Source organism: Tyto alba, unplaced genomic scaffold (genome assembly GCF_018691265.1).
Source record: "Tyto alba isolate M040663 unplaced genomic scaffold, T.alba_DEE_v4.0 Super-Scaffold_20, whole genome shotgun sequence".
NCBI lineage: Eukaryota > Metazoa > Chordata > Aves > Strigiformes > Tytonidae > Tyto > Tyto alba.
In genome coordinates, this window is record NW_024881283.1 from 8,731,422 (window position 1) to 8,757,175 (window position 25,754).

At 60.3% G+C, this 25,754-nt stretch overlaps 1 protein-coding gene and 1 long non-coding RNA gene across 2 annotated transcripts in view; one reads left to right on the forward strand and one right to left on the reverse strand.

Moving 5' to 3' along the window:
* Positions 1-17,621: 17,621 nt before the first annotated feature.
* Positions 17,622-25,116, reverse strand: LOC122153518. The gene is made up of 2 exons (XR_006165428.1): positions 25,032-25,116; positions 17,622-20,068 (listed from the first exon to the last, which is right to left on the reverse strand). It is a non-coding gene; the product is annotated as an uncharacterized LOC122153518 (long non-coding RNA).
* The window catches only part of ADGRB2 (adhesion G protein-coupled receptor B2), a 29,597-nt gene continuing 27,079 nt past the window's right edge, over positions 23,237-25,754 (forward strand). Inside the window, exon 1 of the mRNA XM_042793662.1 lies at positions 23,237-23,341. The gene's annotated coding sequence lies outside the window, so the exon portion shown is untranslated. The remainder of the gene's footprint in view (positions 23,342-25,754) is intronic.

A 25,754-nucleotide genomic window follows, 5' to 3' on the forward strand; every position in this document is an offset into this window, starting at 1 on the left:
GTGATGGCTTTTCCCGGCACGGCTGCCCATCAGGCCCCGAGCAGCAGGGTTGATGTTGTCCACGGTGAGTGTGTCCGTGCCTTGGAAAAGCCAAAATCCTCCGAAGCTGGAGGGGAGCAATCCTCGCTGGCATCCCGCAATGTTTCCCCTGGGATGCTCCAACCCTGACCTCATTCCTCATGGGACAGGACCAGGGCTGTCTGGCCATATTGGAGATACCAGCCCAAAGTGTTTCTTTCCTCAAAATCAGGTTTTCATCCTTTCTCCTCCCCAGGTTTCACACCCTGGTTAGTGAGAGCTGGGGCTGGAGAGGCTGATCTTCTTTTTCTGAATTTTTTCCAGCCCATCCATGTTGCCGGCTGCCATTTTGGGGCATCGTTTTGGGGGGTGCCAGGCTACTCGCAGGGTGTAGCCGCCTGCTCCAGACCCCTCCACGGCAGCAGGTCACCCATCTGAGATCTCATAATATTCAAAACTCGGTGCCTCTGTCAGAGATCGCAGCCTCCTGGCAGGAGCAGGTATGGCTTGAGGATGAATTTATTCCTGCTGGAGGATCTATCCCTGCAGTGCTTCTGCCCGAAAAATAGTTGTCAGGGCTGGTTTGCGTGCATGTGTATTTTCCCACCAATAAACTTCTGCCACAATTACTCCATTTTTTATCTTTATGGCCTTGGACGCTGCAGGAGATATTGGATCCATATCGAAGCAAAAGAGGACATGAAAAAAGCTACTAAAAGCAGAGAGGAGATCAGTCAAGCCGTTGGGTGAAATACGCTATTTTGATTAAGCATTCAGCAGGTAACCCAAACATAATTTATGGGGCTTAAACAGCCGCACGCCGGGTTTCACTCAGCACTGGGAGCCGGCTCCTTGGAAGAGCATCGGTTCGGCGTTACCTGCAGCTCACCACGGCCGATGGAGACCCCCCCCGAGACCCTCCCAGCCTGACCCCATGGGGCACTGCACCCCAGGACTGTGGTTCCGGGAAGTTAAGATGGATAAGGAGCAATTTGGATGTTCTTGGATGGAAGAAGGTGCTTTAACCGCGCAGCCACCGACTGTCGAAGAGCAAGGGAGAGGCAGCAAAGGAGATGCTTTCCAAGAGCGGGGATTTAATTACTGGAGGAAACGAAGCCCTGCTGAGGGCAGCACCTGCAACCTTTGCGTGGGGGAAATGCTCTCACCCCCCCTGAGCAAGCCTGGCTGCAAAGCCCTGCGTTTTGGGGTGCCCAGGGATGGGCTGCAGGTGGTTTTGGGGGGAGCGGGGCTGATGCTCAACCCCTGCCTTGCACTGCTGCCCCTTCGGCTGGGACCTGCACGGCCCCGGGCTCACCGTGCCAAGAGGGTGTTCAGCTGGGGGATGCTTTGTAGTCCTCATCCATCACCCGCTCTGATCGGGGCGTTTGCAATTCCCTGTCCTGCCGCTGCCCGCAGGTGATGTGTGGGTGTCCGCCCGGCCACGGCAGGCTGCTGCGCTGGGGGTTTATGATGTGTATTAAAAAAAAAAAAAAAAAAAAAAAGTCAATAGGAAAGGGCTGGAAGGGATGACAGGGCCCATCCATCATGGGTGAGGAGCCTCTTTTGTGTCTGAGGCTTAGCCCAGTGAGAGGGCCCAGGAGCTGGCCGGCAGTTCTGTCCACTCAGCCCCTCGCCGGGTCACGCTGGTGCTGTAGGAGGGTTTCTTCTCCCACCTTGGCTCACCCCGCTCCCTTGGCCGTTTGTCACCCGTTGGAGGGGATGGCAGCAGGGTGAAGGGACGGGGATTTGTGGGCAGGGCTCGGCAGCAAGGCTGGGAAGTGGCCGCGGGCGAGCCGCCGGATCCTGGGAATCGATGGGGCAGCGTGGTGGGGGTGCCTGGGGAAGGAGGGGTGAGCGTTTTCATGAATTATCCAGCAGGAACAAGGCATTGCAAGACCTCAGGGTCCTGCGACGGGTGATGCTGATAGGGATGTGGCATTCGGGCAGAGCTTGGTGGCCCCGACCTCGTCGCTCCCCTCTTGCTTTTGGAGGGGGACACGGTGCTGTTTGCCAGAGTGGCATCGCCGGCTGCCAGAGCCCGCGTTACGGCGAGGTGGTGATGGAGGTTGGGGAAAATCAGACACAGCCTGGGCGAAACTGCCCCAGTCCGACTGGCAGCCTGGCACCTCCAGCTTGACCCAAATCCCCCCGGGGGAGCGAGGGTCGCTTTGAAGGTGCGTTAATGTGGGGCTTGGGAGAGGAGAGGTCGGCAGGTATCCCTGCCATACTCTGTAGGTGGGTGTCTGTCATTTAACATCGTTTAATGAGCACTTACAGCGTTATGTAAATTTGCTCTTCACTCTTACCCTGAGGAATCAAATAAGAGCAGGTGCCTTTTTTTTTTTTTTTTTCCCCTTTCTCTTTTAATCTCGCCACAGATCGTCTTTTCTTTTTCCTCCTTTTCCTTTCATTTAGCAGCAAAGCAGCCGGGAGATCACACCCAACGCTGAATTCAAACCAGCTCGTGGGGATTTGATTTCATAGACAGGCATTATCCGGGTACTGGGGGGGAACACACAGCAGCAGAGCGGGCGTTAGCTGTGCCGAGACCCCCCCCGCCCACCCTTCTCCATGGTTATGGGGGCTTACATCCCCCCAGAAACCCTCTGCTGTGGTCAGCACGTGGCCACGAGCATCACAAAACACTGGTGAAGGTTTTGGGGCCCGCGGAATTGGAAGCTTCAGCAAGAAACATGCAGCCCTGATGCCACTGCCGATGGGCCCAGGCAGGGACCAGTGGGCACCGGGGCTCTGGTTGGTCTGAACACAGACGTGTTGGTTCAACCCTTTGGTAAATGGCAAAAGAAAAGATACTTGGCTTTGTACACATCCGTCTCCTGGAAGTACTTTTTAGCTCCTTTCCTTAGTAATTATTCTTGATATGAGAAAGCAGCTCGGCAGCTCTGAGACCTGGGAGGAAATGTGTCAGTCATATAATGATTTTCTTGATATTTTTCCCCCCTTCAAATGAAAGTTGGCTAATGGTTCGTTTCGAAAAAAATAATTGCTACTGATTTCTCCAAATTGCAGAAAATGTATTAATGACACTTTTCAAGACAGAAATAACACAATTTGCATTTAAATGTGCCTAATCTTTGCAAACTCCACTTGGTATTTTCTTGTAGACACATAAAATACTGAGCGTTTCAGCACATCGTGAGAGCGCTGCGGCTCCGGAGGAGCGCTGATGAATGGTGCCAGGAGCAGGTGCCTCGCAGCCGGGGATGCTCACAGGGACGGTGACAGGGGACGGTGACAGCGGCTCCATCTCGGAGCTGCGGCGCAGCCAGCTCCGGCGCCGCTGGTGCGAGCGGCGATGTTTAAACCGTGCCAGGTTTGCTCGTCCGTATTGACTGATCGTGCTGCCAGGAGGGGAACACAGCCTCGCCGAGCTGCTTCGCTTTATTAATAACCTGGCCCTTGATTTTTATTGCTGCCTCATTAGTGAGAGCCCAGGGGGAACCGGTAACACAAGTGATTTACGCAGCGGGGCACGACTCCCCTAGGATGGGTGGGCTGGGGAGCCCCAGGAGGGGCTGAATGTCCCCTTCCTGCAGGGATAACCCAGGGGTGAGGGTGACATCCAAGTGTCCCGGGCTCTGCCCTTCACCCCCAGGTCCCGAGGAGCCTCCTGTGCTGCTGCTTCAGGTCTTGGCAACCACAAAAAGCTGGGGCTGTGGGGGAGCGGACTGGGGGGTTCGGGTCATTGAGTCCCTTTGCTGCCTTTATGTCCCACCGGCATCACTGGGGGGGGGGGGGGGGGGATGGTGCTGGGAGAGGCGGGCGGGCAGGGGGCTGCGTGAGCATCCCTTGGCGGAGGAGGGGGGATTGCGGCCCCAGGGAGGGCTGCTTTGCCCCCAGACCCCTTGCCACGCACCCCCGCTCTCTTCCACCATGGCTGCCGCAGTTTAATTCTGCGTGAGCCATAAATGCACTTGGGTTTAGGAGATCAGAATGGACTCAGAGCTGTTGAAATTGGGCTTTTCCCTGGCTTTGGCAGGGCAGAACCGCTGCAGAGGAGCTCAGAGTGAAATCCCCCCCCAGGTCGCTTCAGCGGGAGATCAAGAGTAGTCAAGAAATCATGACGAATCCTTAGTCTAATCTTCCTGAGTAACGATTGTTCCCAGCTCCTGGTGCGCTGGCTGCCTGCAGAGCACCTGGGCCCTCCCCAGCTGATGAGTGGGGAAACTGAGGCACGAGGCAGCAGAGCAGCAGCCCAGCCTTGTGTGGTTTTGGGGGTTTGATGGATGTTTTCCTGCGAGCAGCAGTGCAGGGTCCCTCTGACCCCCGGGACATCTTCCACCACTTGTTTTAGGATAAATGCGTTTATCTGGAGAGGGGAAACATTGCCTTTCATCAGTGGCAAAATAACCCTGTTTCTTTCACACAAGGAACGATGGTGGTGTCAATATTTGTGCCCCGTGGAGCTGAGGCTGCTCCCTGCTACAGGCAAGAGCCTTTCTGGGGGATCGGGGTTTTTTTTTTTTTTGGGGGGTGGGGGGGCAGGGTTTATGGCTCCACTGCAAAAGAAAAACAGCTGCTGAGAGAAAGAAATTGCAAATGATCCAGGATGAGTTTGCCAGGGTGGTGGTGGGGGTTCCAAGGACCTGCGGGCCCCTTCCCCTCCCATCCAGGCAGGTTCCTTTCAGGGGGGGGTGCTGGGGGTGCAGGGTGCTGAGGGAGCTGGCTGTAATCCTGCCATAACAGGCTGCGCTGCACAGCCCTCGGGGGCTTAACTCGCCTGGTTGTGCTTTATGTGCAAAGCACTCGGATCCTCCCCGGGGCCTCCGGGTTCATAAAAACCAAACGGCTGCCTTAAAAAATAAGAGGAGGAGGAAAGTGCTCTCCGGCTTTCCCCACGTCCTCTCCTCTCTGGCTCCGGCTTTCCGATTGCTTTTGCTCTTCTCCCCTCTCCCCGCCGGGGTTAGACCCTTTGCAGACCCCGCAGAGGGGCGGAGGCAATTCCCCCTTGGGGAGGGGGGCTGGTTTTGGGAGCATCCCTGAGGCCCCCAGCCCCATCCTCCCACATCCCGGGGTCAGGACTTGTCCCTGGTGTCCCAGTTCCTCGCGGCGAGGGGACAGTGGGACAGGAGAGGGTGATCACTGTGGCTGGTGGTAGCCGGGGTTTCTTGCAGAACCCCTGTGCCCTCAGCCCGTCCCCGGGGCAGTGGGGAACCCTTGCCAGCCCCTCTCTCCTCCTGAATTACCTTCTCCCTTCTCCCCTTCTGTTTTCCTTGCAAACAGCTTGCCTTTGAAATTCAAATGTTTCTGTAGCCCTTTCCTCGACCGCTGCAGGAATATCTCCCTTTTCATCAGAAAATAATTAACAAATGAACAAAACTCCTGTGTGAAATTAAAATTCATGCCCAGAGGTGACCTTTGAAGCCCAGCACTTGCTGCTGCTGGGTTGGGAAGTTGGTTTGGGTTTTTTTTTTTTGTTTTTTTTTTTTTTTTCCCTTTTTTTCTCAGGCTCTCCCCTGCTTCAGAAGTGTTCCTTTACACCTCCTTTCCTCTCTCTTCTTACTTGCATTAAATTGCATTCTTCTAGAGATGCTGTCCCTCCCGCCGCCCTGTCCTCCCCGGTCTTGGCTGTCCCCGTGGGCTCCCAAATCTCCCTCCAGTGTTGGAACAGACTCAGCCCGATGCTCCCCGTGGGCTCGGGCACGGTGTGTTGGGTTGTCTGGCAGATCAATAAGGTTATTAAATCCCCACCAGCCGGCCGTGGCCGGGCTCCATCTGGCCAGCTGGCACCCGGACACGGGGCCGGGGTCAGCCGCCATGGGAGGATAATTGTTTGTAATTGGTAACAAAGAACCTCGGGCAGCAACTTTGCAGCCGGAGCCCCGCGGCCGCTCGCCTGCCCCAGTGAGGGGACTTCCCCGCTTGATCCCCGCGAGGCTGGGGATGTCTCGTTGCTGCTTATTTTAACTTGATGCTTGAGTGCTCTAGATTTGCCTGCCTCGGTGCTGGCTGCTTGCAAACACTGCGGGGTTTGCGAGGCTTTGCTCTGCCGTCACTCCTCTCGCTGCCCGGTGTGATGGACCTTTCCCACATCCACCCGTGGAGAAGCCAGCCCAAAGCTGGTTTTCTCACCGGAGCAACATGATGGCACTGGCAGGAGTGGGAGGAAATGTTGAGCCAAGAACGGCACAAGCTACACCCAGGGTTTTTTGGGAAGGAGGATGGAAAAAAAGGTGTGTGCCATCCCGCGTGTTGGGCTCCTGCGCCAGGAGAAACCTGGTCCCCTTGGACTGGTGTTGCTTTGCACCCCAGTTGGGATGAATGGTTGGACTGGGCCACCCCAGCGTGTCTGGTGGGGTTTGAGGAGCAGCGAGGGTAGGAGTGGGCTGGGGCAAGGGCTGCTGGGGGCACTGGCTCTTGGTGGCTGTGCCACGAGGAAGAGGAGGAAAAGATCTTTCCCCTCGTGGAAAGGCGTTCCGCTGGCATCCAGGTGCACCCTGTCCCCCCAGTGTGGTCAGCCACGGGTTGGGGATCAGCTCAGCCACACACCAGGGTTGCTCCATGAGGATGCTCCTTCAGGGCTGGGACCCTCCAGCTCCCATGGGAGCCCTGTCAGCTCGCGCCCTGCATCCCTGGCTCTGGGGAGCAGCGAATAAACAGAACCCCCCCACACCCCCCCTGCAGAGACAGCAGCCGGCTCTGTAATTAAGCCAAGTGGGAAAGGTTGCCATGGTACCAAAAGCGAAGAAACGAAGTTGCACCTTTATTGCTGCTCCAGAGCCTCAGGGTGTTGCAGCCTCTCTGCCTGGGGTGGTGGGATGCTGTAGGGTACAGAGGAACCCTCACCCCGGTACCTCCGCCTGCCCCTGGCCTCTGCCCCGTGTCTGCAGAGGGGCAGAGGTGTCAGGATGTGGCAGCTGGTGCCCAGCCCCACGGCTGTCCCTTGTCCCTTCCCCAGGGATCTGGGGTTGGTCCCCGTGGGCTCCCAGCTCCATCCTGCCTCGCAGTGCCCCGTGCCATGGGGCCGTGGCCCTGTCCATGTGGGGCCTGCTGGGCTGCACTCTGCATGGTGCAGGGGGCTCTGGGGGGAGTTCTCTGACGGGCTCATACACACCCCAGCCTGGGGAGGGGGGGCTTCCCCAGAACCCCAAACCTGCTGCCTGATAGCATCCCCCACACCCCAACGCCTCCCTGTGCTTGCCATCGCCCTGATGGAGATGGCTCCATCACATCCCGTTGTCCTGGCAACAGGCAAAAGGATGCTGCTGAGCCAGCCCTGGCCGGTCCCCTCCAGCGACGGGGGGCTGCCCTCACCCTGAAATATCCCCCATGTGCCTGGATCTGGGGGTCCCGCTGCATTTCCCAGCCAGCGACGGTGAGCGCGTCTGCCCCGGGGATGGTGGGGACCGTCCCGTCCTCACAGCCCCAGCTTGCTCCCGGGTATGCACAGGACAGGGGTGCCTGGTGGCATCCGTGTCCCTTTGCCCCCTCCCACTTCATCGGTGGGTTATGATTATTTATGGGGCAAGAAGCAAAACGGGGCTGGCGGCACAGTGGAGTATCAATTAGTTAATTAGCGTCGGGCCGCCTGCCTGGCTGCCAGCATTAAGCCATTTGCCGTAGGGCTCTGCTGGGACTTCAGAGCCCCCAGCCACGGGCAGGTAACAGCGCTGGGGTGGGGGCAGGCAGAGCCCTGGGGGGGGTCCTCTCCAGGGATGGGGTCTCGGTGCAGCCCCCTGTGCCGGAGCGTGGCCGTGCCGCACCAGCCGAACACCCACCCGCACCAAAACCGCCTGTCGTCCCCTCCCAGCCCCTGCAGACACAAGAATTCGGTGCAGCTCTGAACCCTGGTGAGGAAAGCACCAGTTTAGACCGGGGTGGGGGGGTGGGGGGGGTGAGCAGATGTTCAAATTACACCCATATGGGTGAATTTTCCCCATTTAAAACCCCCTTGGATAAATCAACTGTGTATGGAGCAAATGTGCCTTTCACACCCAGTTTAATCTCATTAGCAGCAGCGGCAGCTCCCGGCCGTGGCAGGGGGACGTGGGCATGGCCAGAGGCTCAAGGTGCTGGGTGTGATGAGCTGGAGAGGTCTCAGCCATTCCTGTGCCTGGGTTAAGATTTCTTCTTTCTGCCTCTGCCCCACATTTTGAGCTTGTTCCTTGCCCTTTCTCTGGCCTTGTCATCCTGTTGTGTTTCTGCTGTGACAAAAATAGCCAGAGAGGTGCTAAAATAGAATTGAGGCGCTTGAATATGTAAATGCTATTTGTGCTTGCCCTGTTGCCTCCTTAATTTCAGCAGGAATGATGTTTTTCTCCCAACCTCAGCCCTGAGATGTCAATTTTGGGCCAGGGATAAGTGGAAACACAGAGCCATGCTGGGAGGGAAGGAGCTGGGCTCCCTGGATTTGTGAGCTCCCCTTGGCACTAACCCCCCTCTTCTCAGAAGCTCCTATAAATACTGGTTTTCCACCCAAAATCGGCGAGTGCCATCATTAGCATCAAGAAGCAGCGTGCGAGCTCCCTTTGGCCACTGCGGGGACACACACACACACACACACAGCATTGCTGCTGGCTGGTCCCCATCCCTCCAAGGGATGCTTTGAAGTCAGCATCTTCCCGGGAGGATGTGGGGTGGGACCAGGCTCAGCTCTGCAGTGCAGGGTTGGACTTCTCTTAGAGGAAAAGCTTCAGAGCCCCGAGTCGATTCCTCTTCGTGCGGTGAGGGGGAATATTTTGGGAGAGCTGCCATGAATCTCGGCCGCTGCTGAGGGGAAGGAATTAAGCACTTTGAGAAGCTGGCAAAGGTTCCTGTGGTGGCTTCTTCAAACCCATCATTGTTTTTCCCTCCTGTCAGAAGTTACAATACGTGGTCGTTGCTGGTGCCAATGCTGTCCGTCCCCGCTCCGGGCGATGCCGGGGTGTGCTTCACCCCATTTATGGACCAACATCCCTGTGAGGCGGCTGAGGGACCTGGGGGGACCCTGAAATCCCTGCCCACGGCAGTGGGCTCCCACTCCACCCCATCTCCCCCGTGCTCCGTGCTCCTTCTTTCCCCGGTCTGGTTTCTCCGCGCTGAGGAAGGTGCCGGCGTGCGGGGAGGGCTGGGGAAGGCTCGCTCCGAGACGAGGAGGCTCGGGGCCGTGGGTGTGAGCTCTGCCAGTCAGCACAGATGCTGTATTTGCTCACACAACAGCTCTGCTTCCCATCTCCAGATTTTGCCCTGAAAAACTAGGGCGCAGCCATACTGCCCACACCTCCTAATCCCTCCGCCAGCATCTGCTGCTCCCAGCGCTGGGGACAGGGCAGCAGACGTGTCCTTCCTGGGGTGCAGCACCCATGGGGCTGGAGGGCTCCAGCGATGGATTAGGGGGGTGGGGATTGGATCCAGGATGAGACCTGCTGCTCCATTTGGTCTCTGTCTGGCTTCTCATGGCAAAATGCAGGCAGGGCAGCCCTCAATCGCGGTGCTGTGCCGGGGCAGCCGGTGCCCAGTTCTGGAAGGAGCATCAGGGCATCACGGGGACCTCGTTGGAGGCGTTTGCTCCGGATCCTCTCTCCCCACCTTGGACTTGAGCAGGTTGAAGTCCCAGCACGGCCATGCACCTACCAGCTCCTGCTCTGCACCAGGCGGTGGCAGGGAGGCAGCACAATCTGCATTTAAATGGGGATATTTAAAGCCGGAGCCGGGTGGGAAGTGAAGGAATCAATTTCCCAAGTGGGAGGGCGGGGTGTTATTTTTATATATTATTGGATACGCAGCTTAAATCTGCTCCTGGAAAATGAAGAGGAAACGGGGTGAGGTGGGGAAGGGAAATCACGTCCCAGCGCTACTGCTCTGCAGCCACTGGCTCCGGATGCACCGGGAGGATTGTCCATTGCTGCCAGCTCCAGGTGGTGCCACGCTGTGTCCCTCTCCTTACCTAGCCCCTGCTGAAGTGGCAGGAGGGGACAGTGGCCTAGGTGCTGGCAATTACTGGGGTGAAAACTGCGAACGGTCAAGGCAGGAGAGGGCAAAGCCCTCGAGTTGTCACCAGCACCCGGGGCTGCTTCGCACAAGGATCCAAAGGGCTCGCTGCCCTCTGCACTGAGCATCCCCTTGGCTCCAAACATCCCCCTGGCTCCGAGCATCCCCTCTGTCCTGAGCACACCCTCGGCTCTGAGAATCCCCTCTGCTCCAAGCATCCCCACCTGCTCGTGGCCGAGCATTTTGGGACATCACTGGCCCCAGCCTGGATGCGCGGGATGCTCCCCATGAAGTCGTGCATGCTCCTCACACGGTGGCGCTGGGCTTTGGAGGTGGGCAGGGGCTCCTTTTGTGTTGGTTGTTAATTAAGAGGATCATTCAGAGCCACTAGTAGTGTAGTGTGTTGTCTTATAATAGTTGCGATTCTGTCCCTGTGCCAGCTTCCATTAGCAACAAAACCCACTTATCTTGTTCTTTCCTATCTCTTCCCTTTATATTTTTATCCTTCCTTCTCCCTGCAAGTCTCTCTCTCCTCTTTTTTCAGCCCCAGCACCGCAGTAATAATTCTACCAGTCGTCATCTCGGTTGACAAAACACTGTTGATGTGACAGCTCCGAGCTATGAAATCTCCGTTACCGCTCGATAATTAATTTACTAATTGCATGCGTTGCTTTGCCACACAGCTCAGAGCCAGCTCCAGGGCTGGCGGTGCCATCCTGACCTCGGTGCCTGCCAGTCTGGGGATGCCTGGGGGGGGACAGATGGGGTGGTCCCCTCCCTGTGCTGAGGACAGGGGGATGTCCATGGGGATGGGGCCAGGCCGTTGCTGGCCATGCTGCTCCATGGGGGGCTTCACCTTGGGGTGCCCCCCACCCCCCCAATGGGTTGCTCCCTCCTGGAGGTTGGTGCGTGGATGTGGTTCTCCTGGGGAATGGGGGGAAACTGGGATGGAGGGAAGGGGAAGGGAAAAGGGGCTGGTGTGAGATGGAGGGGGCTCGTCAGGGCAGCTGGCGTGCCCCGTTGCCCCCCGGCTTTCTGCCCCGGCGAGCTGCCGTCACTGCCAGCTGTGCTTGAGTGAGCAAAGGTGTCATTCCCATCTTTTGTCCCACCGGAGAGAAGGTTTCAAAACTGGCCCAATCACCCGGACGAAAAAAAAGCCCTTCCTCGCCTGTCTCCTGGCCGATAAATGTGGGTACATGCCTCACCCCGGTTCCAGGTGTCGGACGGGACCTGCCGCTGCCTTCACACTGTGCAAGGGGCAGCAAGTGTCCCCCAGACCCCCTCCACGCACCCCCCCAGCACACCACGGCCAGCTGGTTTCTTCCTCATCCCACACCTCCTGTACGATGGGAAGGTGTGATGGGGGGCAGAGGGGGAGGTCTCTCCTCCCACCGATCCCTTTTTAAACCAATTCAGAGACCGCCTGTGCCTCCCGCCCGGCTCTGTGTCGGGGAGCTGGGGCTCAATGAGAGCTGATGGTTCCCACACAAGGATTTCAGTGGCTGTGAAATGTTTTGATTTTCCTTGATTGCAAGAGTCAAAATGAACAAAGTCTGCCAGAGCTGCCGTAACCAAGTGGCATCTCTCACTTTGACACCACCACTTGTTTCATTCCTGGAGGGAAGCATCAGGTTTTGCTTCATTTTGTTGATTTTTGTTGCTTTTTTCCCCCTTTGAGCATCTCAAGGCCCAGACAATGTGTTTTCACTTGCAGGAAATCTTCGCCAGGTCTCCAACGAGAGAGATGGGGCAGGGCCTCAGCCATGCCCCTGACCAGGGAGCAGAATTTGGGGTTAAAATTCCTTGTCTGGGGTTGCGTGGGGAGGCGAGACCCCGCCACAGCCCCCGACCTACGGAGCCTTTGCCATGACATCGTGCCACGGGTTGGCACTGGGGACAGACAGACCCTGCGTGTGACTCCTGGGGCTTTGCAACCAGGGAGGTGACACATGCTGGGACCCTTGTCAGCCTGTTTTTACCCGTGGTTTGGTATTGATTTCTTCCCACCGCCTCTACCTGCCTTGGCACGTTGTCACACACCACTGGCTGCCACCAAAAGCAGGGACAGGGCAGCTGGGGGGGGACTAAATACGGTGGCAAGATGGGTGCTGGTGCTTGACTGGGCTCGGCGCCTCGCAGAGCTCTGCTCTAATCACATGTAGGGTACAAACAGGGAAGGGAAACTGAGGCACGGGCCGGTGGCGTGCAGCAGAGCTCAGTGCTGGGCTCTGCCCTGGCCCCTGGGCCAGGTGTCACCAGCACAGCCTGGCTGTCTAACAGAGGATTCAATGCCATGTCCCAGTGCCAGGGGACCTTCCAGGGCTGCCACCTCCTTACTGGGTAAATAAATAACGTCTTACCTCAGGACTTGTGGGGTTTGGTTTTATGGTAATTGCTTTTTTGGGAGTTGCAATTACCAAGCGATGTGGTGGACCGCATCCTGCCCCTGTGCTGGCACAGTCTCCTGCCAGGATCTGGCCCCTGCTGAGCGTTGGGTGCTGGTGGCTGGCGGCGCCGTCCCTGCGGGTGCTCAGGGCATCGCTGCCACTTTGGGGACCGTCCTCGCCTGCACGGGGCTCCCCTCCACCCCACACTGTTGTCCCCGAGCGCAGGGGCCGGATCCAGCCTTCCCACATCCTTCCCTTCTCCCTGGAGATGGAGCCCCCAAACCCACCTTGCTTTAAATCCTCCTCTGATTTTTGGGCTTTGGGGCTCCCTCTTCTCGTTGGCAGGAGGGTGGGCAGGGGGAGGCACCGTGTCCCCCCATGTTTTGGGGGCTGTGGCTGTGTTTGGCACCCTCACCTGGAGCCCAGGAAAATGCTGATGCGTAATTTGGGATGGGAGAGGAGAGGACGGTGAGGGAGGACAGGAGCCACTGAAAGCTGAGGCTGTTTGGGTAAATGAGTGATGGTTTTGAAGCACGAAGCTGGGGCTCTCAGCAGCTTTTGAAGCCTTGGGAAATTTGTCTTTTTGACTCTGCAAGGTGCTCAGGCGGGGAGGGAAATGCATTACAAGTTGAAATGCTTTGAGAGCAGAGGGGAAATGTTATGTGATTCAAGCCCCGTTCCTCCCCGCGAGAGGAATCTGATGAACACAATATGTTGTATTCTTCACATTCCTTCGCCTCCCTGTGCCGTGTGTGTAAATGTGCTGGGTCTCTCCCCAGCTCCAGGAGCCTGGGCTGCTGCAGCACCCACTTCCCACCCTACTGGGCACCCATGGTGGCCAGCCTGGCATGGGGGGGTGAAGGGAACGCCGGGCAGGGGCTGGGGGAGAGCCCAGATCCTAGTCAAGAAAAAAAATCCCCTTCCCATCCTGAGCATTCTGATGCTCCCCCGGCCAACCCCCAGGTGGGTTTTGCCCCCATCAGATGTGAGAAGGGAACTGGGAGGGGATGGGGGGGGGCGGGGCTTGATGCTGAGGATCCTGAGCATCCTGATGTTCTCCCAGGTGGGCTGAGGGGGGGCCGGGGGGGCCGTGCCTCGAGTGGGAACTGGGCTGGGGGGGCTGGAGCCGTGCTGTGCCGAGCACGCGCCGCCCCGCCGGGGAGCCTGGGAGCTCAGCATGACGTGGAAGGAGTCGAAAATAGAATCAATGCCGGTTTGTTCATGATAATAAATGGGAGCAAATTGCAAACAGTGGGTAAGTGACTGACAAACGCTGGTATTTTAATGTCCTCACAAAAGACCCATGTGTAAGTGGGACTTTGCATGAGTAATTCCATACATTTTTAATGGTGGACCCTGGGGGAGAATCAATCACGCTGCGCAGTTGAGTTTCCCTAATGCAAGGCACAACACAAAGCAATTTTGTTTGATAAGGAGGCACTGAAAGCGGCCGGTTCCCTGCGCAGGGGAGGGTGGCACGGAGTCCCTGGCTCCTCTCTCCCTCTGATGGCAAAGTCCTCCCGTGGACCTCCCCCTGGGACACATCCCTTTGGCAAAGCCGGCTGCGTCTCCCCAGGAGTTACCGGTTGAGCTGGGGTCTCACTGGGAAGGTTTCTCCGGCTCTGTGGGAGCGAGCGGCTGTTACTTGAGGGGTTGTGCATGGAAGAACCGTGCTCAGCCTGGCCCTGGGTCATCCACGGTATGGAGACGGGTCTGGGGGGTGTGAGACGCTGGGATGTGACCCGGGATGCTGAGGTCGGGTCCTGCCTTGGGATGTGGGATCCCACCTGGCTGCCAGGTTCCCTTCCGCGGCTCCTGGTTTTTGGGAGCACCCCAAAGCTCTGCTCTGGGCTCGCCGGGGCTGCTGCCTGCATGTCTCTCCTGGATCTTCCGGGAGAAGCCAGCTCTGCTGGTGGCACGGCAGGAGGGAGAGACCGAGTGACAGGTACTGCCAAGAATAGCTCTCAGGAAAAAAACACCCTTATTGGCATTCTGGATGATCCCAGCTCCATTCATCTCCGGTGACAGGACACTTTAATATTACCAGAACCTCCCCACGGAGCGAGCCTGGGGCTGCGTAGGCAGCGGCACCCCTGGGTGCCAGGTAGCACCCAGTGTGTGGGAGCAGCACCCACCCAGTGCAGGGTGCCACCTGGGGACCTAGGCCAGTTTTGGGCCAGCTCACCCATCTTCTGTGACGCCGAGGGCTCGGTGTGGCCCCGCAGGTCCCGCAGCCACATGCTGTGGCAGAGGTGGCAGGAACCTTTTCTGCAGGCAGCAAGCGTTAGCTTTTTGTGATGGAAATGCAGCCCTGCAGGAGCAAAAGGCTAATGTGCTCAGGGTAGCTGCTAAAACTTCTGCCAGGGATATATAGCACCTCATTTACGATGATATTTTTTATGCTGAAATGGAAGAAAGCAGCTGCTATCTGTACAAACAAAATTAGGCCAAAGGAGGAAAGTAATTTTGTAAAAGAAATAGGGAGATGCAGGGGGAGATGGATAGGAGACAGATGAATAAACACAATCTACATAGAAACTGATAAAAATTCAATTTCTGCTCTCACACGTCCCGGTCTAGCTCACTCCCTTCCTCTCCTCTTCTCCACACGCTCCGATGTTGTCTGCAGCCCTCATGCATCCATCTGGGATGTGGGAGGCAAACACAATGATCCTATTCTGTCTTCAACATGCTGCAAAATTTTCTTTAATTATGGTTCTTTAATTCCTCTGACTCTGGCTTTATCTTCAATATTTTTCCCTTGCAAGCAGCGGGTGCCAGGGTGATCATCCCATGGGGTGAGATGGTCCCGGTGCTGGGGGATCCCTCTGGACATGACCCCGTTCCCCCCATGGTGCTTCCATGGAGCAGGGCTACGGGGTACCCAGATGGGGGATCTGGGACTGTAACCCCGTGGGATGAAGGGGGTCAGAAGGAATCAGCAACTCCTGCGAGCGATCTGTGGTACCCTCGAGTCTGGCTTTATCCCCTTTCTCAGGGCTGGTGTCCCTGTAAAGCCCAGCTCCCAGAGCTGCGGGAGCACACTGGGATCCCCCTGATGCTTTTCAAGCACGTTGAGTGCCTTTGGCTCTGGATAATTAAAAAAAACTCACCTCCAAAAACTTCCCAGGGCCATCAGCGGCTTGTCTGTGAGCTGGGGTTGCGCGCTCTGCCCGGCTGCGCAGCGGGAGCGATGCTGGGGAGGGAAGGACCTTCCTCGGGTTCATCACGGCAACCCTGGCTGGCAAATTCATCAGCGTGAGCTTAATGACTGGCCGCAGGCTGGCCTGGAAGCTGGAGCTGGCACATCCATCATCTCAGATCCATTGTCCACGCAGCTCTGGCAGCCCCGTCCTGGTGCAAAGCCCGTGCGGAGGCAGCACTGCCCGCTCACTGCCTTCTCCTCCTGCTCCTCCGGGTCTGTGGCCAGCCCGGCACGGGCAGGTGATGCACGACCCCCTGCCTGCACCCTCACTCTCAGAGGAGACTTCTGCCTCTTCCTTCACCTTCTGGTCGCGGGGGGAGCATCTCCCCTGCCGATGGCAGACTGATGGTCTGTGGCTAACGGTCCATTTAGGTGCATTTTTTGCAGAGGCTGCGGGAAGAACCGGATGCCATGGCTCTGATGTTAACGGCAGCAGCCCCTCTGCCTTTCCCAAATCCAGGGCTAAAAGTTCCCTGGGAGGAGCAGGAGGCACATGGGTGCTTGGAAAGCGTGGGACAGAGGCAGAGGGGCTCCGTCAAAGCAAGTCTGTCCAAGGGGGGTTGCAGGGCTGACTTTCTCTCCTCCCTACTCCCACTGCAGCCTCCCAGGCTCTGGATGCACCCCGAGGTGCTATACATCCGTGCTTGGAGCTGGGTGCATGAAAATGGGGGTGGGTGGGTCTTGCGTGTCCCCTATAGCTGGGTACATGGGGCACGGGGATTTGCATCAGCATGGTTTGTCCCCATGGAGCGAGCGACAGCTCTGGGCGAGAAGGGATCGATGAGAACAAAGCGGGGGAACTTTTGAATCTTTTCGAAGAGCAATGGAGCATGGAAACGGCCGTGCCACTGGGGCACGGGGCCTGAGCCCTCCTCCTGCCTCCCACGGACCCCCGGGGAGCCCAGACCCAACTCTGCTGGGTGCTGAGCACCCCTAGCCAGGCCCTGAGGGCTGGGGGTGGCAGGGCAGCATGAAGCGTCCTCATGGTGTGGGACCTGCATCATCCCCAGGGACCCCCATTAAGGGGGCACCCAGGAGTGGGGTGCTCTGCTCTGCTCTGCTCTGGCCCCCGCCTCAGGGTTTGGGAGGCTTCATGCTCTGCACTGAGAGTCACCGGGAGGGGAGACGGAGGGTGTGGAGCACCCATGTCCCCGTGAGCGCCCACGTCCCCCGTGCACACCCACGTCCCCCCGTGCACGCCCACGTGTGCGGAGGCTGAGCTGAGCTGCAGCCTGGTTTCCCTAGGAAACCGAGCAGAGGCCAAAATCATGAGGGGAGGTGCCGGAGGGGGCTCGGAAACGTGGCCCAAAAAGCTCGGCACCCAGGGAGCCTCGCCGTCCCACCTGGTGCTCCAGGGACACCAGTGGCAGTGACGGTGTGGTGGCACTCGGGTGGCTGGGGGGTGCGTGAGGGGCTGTGCTGGTGGCAGCTCGGCTGTGGCAGAGGGGGTTTGGAGAGGGGGGTTTGGAGATGAAACAGCCTCTGGGCACTCCCCCAGCACTCACGAATGACCAAGACGGGGTGGTGTGGGGCTGTCACCAGCGCTGTGGAGCTGTCACCGGTGCTGGGGGATGTCCCTGTCCTCGCTGCCATGGCTTTGTGCAGGGTCGGGGCTGCTCAGAGCTCACCCAGGTCACCCCCTCCTGAGCACCGAGGAGTTTGGGCTCTCTCCAGAGCCCCCAGCCCAGTGCACCCTGTAACCCCGCTGCCACAGGGGCTGGGAGGCCCCACGTCCCCGAGAAGACACTGAGGATGAGAGGGGAGGAAGGAGGGCATCGTTTCAGGGTCAAGCTGGGGCATCAGCCCTGGCTCCTCGGGAACCAGGCAGGGGTGCAAGGGAAGAGCTTCTCGCAGGCAGGACAGTCACACCTTCACCCTGTGCGCTGCCGGCATGCCAGCCCTCCTACATCTCCTTCTCCTCCTCCTCCTCTTCCTACACCTCCTCTTCCTTCTTCTCTCCTCCTCCTCTCCTCCTCCTCCTCCTCCACAGGCCTTTCACAGGCTGCCAAGTGAAGATGCATTTGCGGGGCTGCACGCTCCAAAAGTTGATAATTCCCCTCCAGGCAATTAAAAGGAAGCCATTTCTCCTCAATCAGTTGTATTTGAATATGGAAATGATTTTTAATTACTCAGAGTCAATATCATTTTATCACTGAAATGTGTTTGAACGAGGTTCGCCGTATTTGCAGGGCATCTAATAAGCTGAATGCAAATTCACCGTGATTCGCAGTTTTTAAATGTTCTGATGAGCGAGGGAAGGTGCTGCCCTTTGAAGGTTTCATTCCCAGGCTCCTGACGGGGCACGAAATGCCAGCCACCCCTCCTGCCCCGCCGGCTACCGTGGATGCAGGGGCCACGAGCCCGGAGGGGACATGAGGACTGTGACTGCCCCTTCCCCGAGCGTGGGCATCCCCGGCTCGCCTGGCCCTGAACATGCCCGGGGTCAGCTCCGCACGGAGCTAATGACAGCTCGGCAGCGTTAGATCCCCGGCTATTGTCTCCTGATTAATTTGCTAATTATGTTCTGCTTTTATCCAAGGAGCCTGGCGGCAGTGCGGAAATGTCAGGCAGTTGTTTATGCCCCGGGTTGCTGGCGGAGTGACAAAGGCAGGGTCCCGGAGGAGCCACATGGAACCTGGACCTGCCAGCTCCGGTATCACCGTGTTGCGGTTCCCAAGAGGCCAGGATCAAGCTGCTGCCTCTGCCGCCGCCTCCCCCAGCAGCCCTGGGCCTGTCCTTCTGCCTCAGTTTCTCTCATGGCGATTGCTGAAAATATCCAGATCCATCTCCCTGCGTGCCCCAGGGCTGGGGAGTGCTGGCACGGTGGCCTCAATGCCACCGCAGCGTGGCAGGGCTCCGTGGCTGCGGTCCCTGTGCCTCTGTGGGACAGTCACTGGTGGGGGTAAAAAGCACACAGCACCCGAGGCAAAAGCGACCAGGGTGCAGCCTGGCATGGCCCTCATCTACCGCAGCCTCCTGCGCTCTGCGTATCCCAGTTTACAGCTTACTGGGAGGCACTGGGGCTCCAGCCCCCTGGGGGAGAGGACCCTGGAGATGCCACCCCCCTTGCTGAGAAGGGGACAGGGGACGTGGCCGAGTGGCTTCTCAACATCCGACCTCTGGGTTTTCCTGCTGCGAAAACCCATCAGGTGTCGGCGTTGAACACTGCGCTCCTGCCAGACCGAGCAGCTGAGATAACATCCTCACTGACAGCTTCAGCCGGGCTTTCTGCAGCCCTCATGTATATTAATCGAGATGAATATTTATGCAAAGTTTCTTGCTCTTGAGCAGTTGCTCGTGTGCAGGCGCGATCCAGCTACCGCTGCCGGTTTGGGTGGTGAAATGGCTCCGGTGGCCGGAGGCTGCGGGCAGCCCTGCAGTGGGAATGGGCAGGGCTGGGGGTCAGCTCCCTCCTTGCCAGGCTGCTCCGGCCCGGGGAGGATCTGCCAGCACGCTGGGATCTGGAGGGATTTATCCTCGCTGAAGCCCTGGCATGGAGCAGGGCTGCTTTCTGGTGCGTGGGGACCCGGAGGTGAAAATTCCACAGGCTCCCCACCGATGCTGTGCTCGTCCCTCGATCCGACAGGTCCCGGAGGCAGCCTCTGCACCCTCACCCGGCAGAAACTCTCCCAATTTCTCCCAGAAACTCTCCCCAGCACGCCTGGCCCAGCGCCTCGAGTCCTTCCCACTGCCCTGCCTCGTGCCAAGGCATCATCTCCGCGTTGGCGCAGACAGACACGGATCAGCTCCAGTCCATCCTTCAGCGCACAAAGCGCCTGGAAAAAATCAAAATGAAGATGCTGAGCTGAAACCCATCTTCCTGGGCAAAAGGGTCGTGCCCGTAGGTCTGGGAGCTGCTTGGGATCAGCTGTTGGCTGTGCCGCCGTGGCAGCGCTTCCTCAGTCCAGAACAAACCCCAAAGTGAAATTTATTTCAGAGTTTATTCCTCTCCTTCCTCTTCTGCTCATTGCACGGGCTTGCCTCGCTCCTTTTTGTTTGCTTTTCTCCTTGCCACCACTAGCAGAAAACTTCATGTGAAGATACCTTGGAGGGGAGCAGCGGCCGCAGGCAGCTGGTGCGGGGCTGGTCCGTCTGTCCCAGTGACGGGCACCGAGCAACTGGTGAAGGCTCCTCTGCCGGCACTTACTGCCTCCTCCCATTAGAGAGGATTATCTTGCAAACCAAACTTTCCTGTTTATCACTGCTTTTGTTTTTCCACTGGAGCAATTCACAGCAAAGTTTATGGGAAGCGATTCAGACTGGCAGCTGTGGTTACCGGCTTCTCGGGGGCTGCCTTCTGCTCCCGTCTCGCCCTGTGGTTTGAGCTGAGATGCTCCTGCTCAGCCTTTCTGAAAAGCTGCTGCTGCGTGCCCTGCTCAGGCAAAACGAGCCCTGGAGATCGGGGGCTGGTTGCAGCATCCCCACATCCCCCCTGGCCAGGAGCTGGACTCGCTCTCTTCCCTAAATCCTCATCCAGGGTCTGGCACGGAGTAGCTGCCACCTTGCTGACTCTCCGCATCCCTGACTTCTGTGCCAAACGAAGGGGAAATAAGAGCCTGGTGTTGGAGACACAACAGTACTGGGGTGCCTCAGGAGCCCCTGGCCAGTGGGGAGGGCTCGGCCGGTCCCTGCCCGGCGCTGGCCGTCGCGGCAGTGGCCGTGCCTGCGGCGGTGGATGCTGTTAGCCACGGTGGCAGCGCCTGCATAATGATCGTGGTGGCCCTGGGGACCTTGTGTCAACCTGGTGGGTTATTATTGCCTTAATGGACAGGTCTAATTCCCATCCGGCAGGCAAAGCCCTGGTGTTACAACCTCCGCACGCGCGGGGCGCTGCTCTAATTATGCCCTGCGAGCTGCTCTGCTTGCGCTGACCCCCAGCCCCCCCCAAATCCGGCAGCACCACTGAGGCTGAGAGCCCTGATCAGTGTTTTCCCCCCTGTTCCAACAGTTCACAGGGGGTGAGGAGGATGATGGAGGCTCCGGGTGCTCGCACAGATCACCGGGAAGATGTTTTGTTTTGGCTGGGGGTGGGTTTTCTCCAGCGCCTTCCTGAGCGCCGCCTGCCTCAGGGGGCTGGGGTGGGGGGCTGAGCACCCCTCGTGCTTTGCTTTGGGCTGGGGGCACGGCCGGCGGCGGAGCGCAGGCTGCGGCTGGGGGAGGTTTGCAGGGATGCAGCAGCAACAAGCAGCTACAGAGAGCACCCAGTTGTCCTGGTAACAGTGGGTGCCTCCGGCTCCTGCAGCTCGCCCCCCCCCCCCCCGCCCCCAGCACTGGAGCCCTCCAGCTCCTCCTTGCCACGGGCAGGGTCCCACCTGGGGCAGAGGAGGGTTTGGGGATGCTGCCTGCAGTAATGGGGAGCCTGGGCAGGGGGGTGACGTGGAAGCTGGAAATGACACCCGCGCTGGAGGGGAAGCAGCGGGCTCAGGGTGACGTTACGGGAGGGGGCATGGAGTGTGGCCAGGCCTGGTGGCAGGGGGGTGTCGCAGGACAGAGCGAGGCAAATCAGGCTGGGCCACGGCTGGCACGGGGGTCGGGGCAGAGCCCACGGGCAACGCGCAGGCAGCGCATCCCTCGTCGCATCCCGTATTGCATCCTACATCGCATCCCGCAGCGCATCCCCCATCGCACCCCGCATCTCTCACAGGGCAGCGGTAGCTGGTGCCAAACGACGCGTTTGGAAATTTGGAAGTAATATCAAGCGTGCAGTCCTCTTTGGCTGCGGGAGCAAATACCTCATGGCAAGCAGAGAGCGTGACCCAGAGCGCTGTGGGTTTGGGATCGCCCTTCTGCTGAGCCGCAGCCGCTGCAGCGAGCTGTATTTACAGAGACGGGTTCTGGAATATCCTCCAGTTATCTCAGGGCTAATGATGCTTTTCTCCCTGGGATAAAGAACAGAGTGAAAAGCTGGTGTGCTTGCTTTTGGCCTTGACCCCGGGGGGGATGAGTGTCTGTCTGGGGACGCGGGGTCGGGCACCCACAGGCTGTAGGGGAAGGCTGGGAGAAGGGAACGTCACGGAGCTGAATTGCACAAAGGGCTCGGGTGGACGTGGCCCTGCGCTTCCAGCAGTGCCGGGCTGGATTAGGGCTGGCACTGAGCTACAGATCCCCAGGGTGCTGAGCAGTGGTCCCGGCGGTGCCTCCTGCTACTGAGTTTCCTGCTTCTGTCACACCCCCGGCCCTGGGCAGAGGCTGCAAGGGGCCACCCGGAGATCTGTGCACCCCCAGGGCTGAGCACAGTGCCCGCAGCGCTGGGCAGGATGCGGCCAGCGCTGCATTTCCAGCTGGGCTGCTCCCGCAGCGTGGCAGCGGGGCTGGGCCACATCCTGCTGGGGTCCTTGCTGCGGGGCTGGGGCTCAGTGGCAGTGACACCCCCTCCAAACCAGAGGTCCCCGTGCTCCTGGTGGGCTCTGCCCTGGGCAAGATCCGGGCTGCAGCGGAACCTCTGTGCTGGCCGTTCTCGGTTGCCCGTGGGCCACCAAGATGCTCGAGTTTATCCCGTCTGTGCAGAGGTGAAACTGCAGCTCTGCACCACCCCACCCCCCCCCCAGCCCTGGCCACCACTGTGGGTCTGGGAGTCAGACATCCTCCGTGTCACACACGCTCGTGTCACACTTGTGCAACCGTGGGGTGTGCCAGCCCCATGTCTCACCTGGTGCTGATGCTCCGGGTCTCCCTGCAGCCCCCTCCCCGCACCCCTGCATCTCCCCCCCTGTACCCCTGCAAAACACGCCAGGCCAAGGCCTGCCTACGCGTGCAACACGGCGGCGGGGGGGGGGGGGGCCACGCACACGCGTGTGCATGCCACAGCACTCGCGTGCCAGAGAGCACCCACAGCCCACGGGAGTGCGTGCATGGACGAGCCGGCCGTGCACGCACACGCATGCCCAGCCCACGCACGAACCAAGTCACACATGTGCGGGCACACGCCAGGCACATGCCAGGCACATGCCTGCACCCCCCCAATAGCAGCACAACATGCGTATCTATGTGCACGCCACATCCCCCCCAATAGGAGCAAAACACACGTGTCCGTGTGCACGCCACATCCCCCCCACAGGAGCAAAACGCGTGTCCGTGTGCATGCCACATCCCCCCCAACAGAAGCAAAACACGCGTGTCCATGTGCACGCCACATCCCCCCACACACCCCCCAACACCCGCGTCCGTGGGCACGCCACATTCCTCCCTCCCTCCTAAACACCCGCGTCCATGTGCACGCCACATCCCCGCCCCCCCCCACCCGTGTCCGTGTGCTCACCACATCCCCCCCCCGCACTCCCCCCCCCCTCTCCCCAGCGCTGCCGCATCCCGGGGGTCACCTTCCCCCCCTCCGCTCCGGGGGGGAGCGCACCGGCTGTGTATATATATGTGTGTGTGCGTGCGTGTCGCCCCCCCACGCCCCCCCCCTCCCCGTGGGGGGGCACCCCCCCCCCCCCTCCCCGCGCAGCCTCCCCGCCATGCCCGCCGGTGTCACACCGCCCCGCTCCCGGCGCATGCAGCAAGTGCCCGAGCCGTGCGCGCCGCCCCCGCCCCCGCCCCCCCTCAGCCCCCCCTTTTCCCTTTCCCATCCCCACCACCACCACCACCACCCCCCCCCTTCCCCCCTCCTCCTCCTCCTCCTCCTCCTCCCTCCTCCTTCCCCGCCGCTCCCGGGGCCCGGCGCGCCCGCTCCCGGCCCCGCGCGCCGCCGCGCTCCCCCGGGCGCGCCCGGGCACCGGCTGCCGCCGCCGCCGCTCGGGGATGGCCAGCCCGCTCCACGCCGCGCCGCGCCGGGGCTACACACGCTGCTGACGGAGCGCAGGTAATTGGGGAGGGGGGGGGGGGGGGGAAGTAGGGACCCCCCCCTCCCGGTACACCGTTCCCCCCGCCCCCCCCCCCTTTTTTTTTTTTTTTTTTTTTTTTTTTACCGCGGTGCCCCCCCCCCCCCCCCCCCCCCTTTCCAACGCGGCGCAGCGGGGGCGGCAGCTCGCCGGGGATGCGGGATGCGGCGGCCGGTGCTACCGGTTGGCATCAGCCCCGGTTCCGCCGTGCCGTCCCCCCCCCACCCCGCCTTCCCCCGCCGCTCTCCGCCATCCTCCCGCCTCCCTCCTTTCCACCCCCCCCGCCCCCCCCCCCCCCCCCCGGCCAACTTTCCTGCCCCGGTTGCGGGGTCGGGGAGTTGCAGTCGAGCCGCGGTACCGGGGGTGCCCCGTCTCCGGGGCTCAGGGTGGGCAGTGTATCCCTGGGGCGGCCCCGGCCCTGCGTGGAAGTTGCACGGGGGGCTGCGGCGGCCGTGGGCTTGGCACCGGGGCTGGCTGTGAGCGGCTGCCGGTCCCCCCCCACCCCAACCTCCTCCAGGAGTGCCGGTCCCCCCCTTCCCCAAGCAATCCCAGGGCTCCAGCAGCCCCACCGTGGAAGGGCTGCATGTGTGTCAGCGGGCACATGCGTGTTGCCGGGCACACGTGTGAACACCGCGGTGTGTCATACAACAAGGCCACGGGCTCACGGCTGCCTGCTGGCATCCCTGCCAGCCCCGGTGTGGGCACACATGTGCTGCCAACCCGACACGCGTGGGTGCTCGGTGGGTTGGGACCCCCACCTCAAGACCCCCCCACCTTCCTCCTCACCCTACAACGTCACCCCTGGCTGGGTCCCTGGGGGATTGGCACGCACCGGGGCGCGTGGGCAGGCGTGTTGGCGGAGCCCCGGCGGCAGCAGGTTTTGCAGCTCTTCCCCTGCGTGGGGGCTTTGTTCGGTGCCAGCGTGGAGGGCTGCGGGGAGCCTCCGTGCCACGGCCACGCGGCACCCGGGGACCGTGGGCGTGCAAGCGAGGGCACACGTGGGCACCCAGCGTGTGCCGGCGCGGGCACGTGCAGCGTGCAGGTGGCAGCCGGATCTTCAGGGGGGTGGCAGTGGGGGAAAGGAGGTGGTGGTGGGGGAGCTCTTTCCCTTCCCAAGGGCCCTGCGAGCCCCCCGGGGTTTGTGGCAGGAGCGCTGCCACGTGTTCCCACCCGTGTGTGCCCACGCAGGTCACTTGTTGAAACGCGACGGGGGAAGATTTTTTCCGCAGCCCCGGCCGGTGCGGAAGGGTGCGGGGGCACCGTGCCTGCCGGGGGGGGCGGGGTGGGGGGGGGTGGGCTCGTGGCAACACGGCGTGTGAAGAACCCTTTGCTTTTCTAGGTCACGTTGCTGCTGCTGCCTGTGTTGGATGGTGCCTGTGGCAGCCGGGGGCACGGGTGACGTGGGGAGGTGGCTGTGGGGTGGCCGGGTGCTGCCGATGGCTGGGGCACACGTGGGGCTGGCATTGAGCCGTGCGGCTGGGGGAGCTCCCGGTGGGGCCGGTTATTTGGGCCTGATCTTTACCCCCCTCCCCCCCCTCCCAATTCCCCCCTCCCCAGTCAAAGGCAGTGGCTGAGCCGAGGAGAGCTCGTGGGGAGGGAGCCGGCTCGTGGGGCTCGCACCGGGCACCCGTGGGGAGGGTCAGCACCCCGTTTCCCAGCGGGGTTCGTTACCAGCGGCACGGACGGTGGCGGATGCCGGAGTTGGCCGTGGGGCAGTGCCAGCCCCTCTGTACCGGAGCCCGGAGCCTGGCAGCAGCTCCTCTTCGAGCCCTGCCCGGTTGTTTGTCAAGCCTTGTCACCAGATTCTGCTTTGATCCAAGGAGTTTGCAAGAAGCCGGGATCCTACAAATTTGGTCTGTGCCGGAGAGAAAATGGATACGGAGCTGGCACCGCGGGCGGCTTTGCTCTCCGACCGGCAGCTGCGTGGCAGAGGTGCTCCGGCGCTGGCTGGGACGCGTTGCCTGCTCTTCCCGGCTGCCTCCAGCTCTTCCTGACACCTCCAAGGACCTCCAGCAGCGCAGCTCTCCTGCTCGGCGTGACACCTCTGCTGTGCCGGTGCTGGGCGTTGGGCCGGGGGCTCTTCCTGGGGAGCTGCAGTGGGGGCTGGCCCCCCCCGGAGGGCTCACAGGCTGCGGAGAACCCTGCCCTGGCACCAACCTCTGTGGGAATAGCTGTTTTTTCCTTCACCCGGGCTCTTCCCGCCGCTGCTGAGTCCCCGTGTTCCAGGCAGGATGGGGGATGCAAGATGGGGTCCTCATGCCCCAATGCCCGGAGGAAGATGATGCTTGGACGGACGGACGGACGCACAGACCGTGGGATGAGCCGCCAGCCCTGGTCCAGCCCCTGGGCTGCTGCGATGCCTCGCCGCTTCTCCACGGGAATTTGGACCGAGGC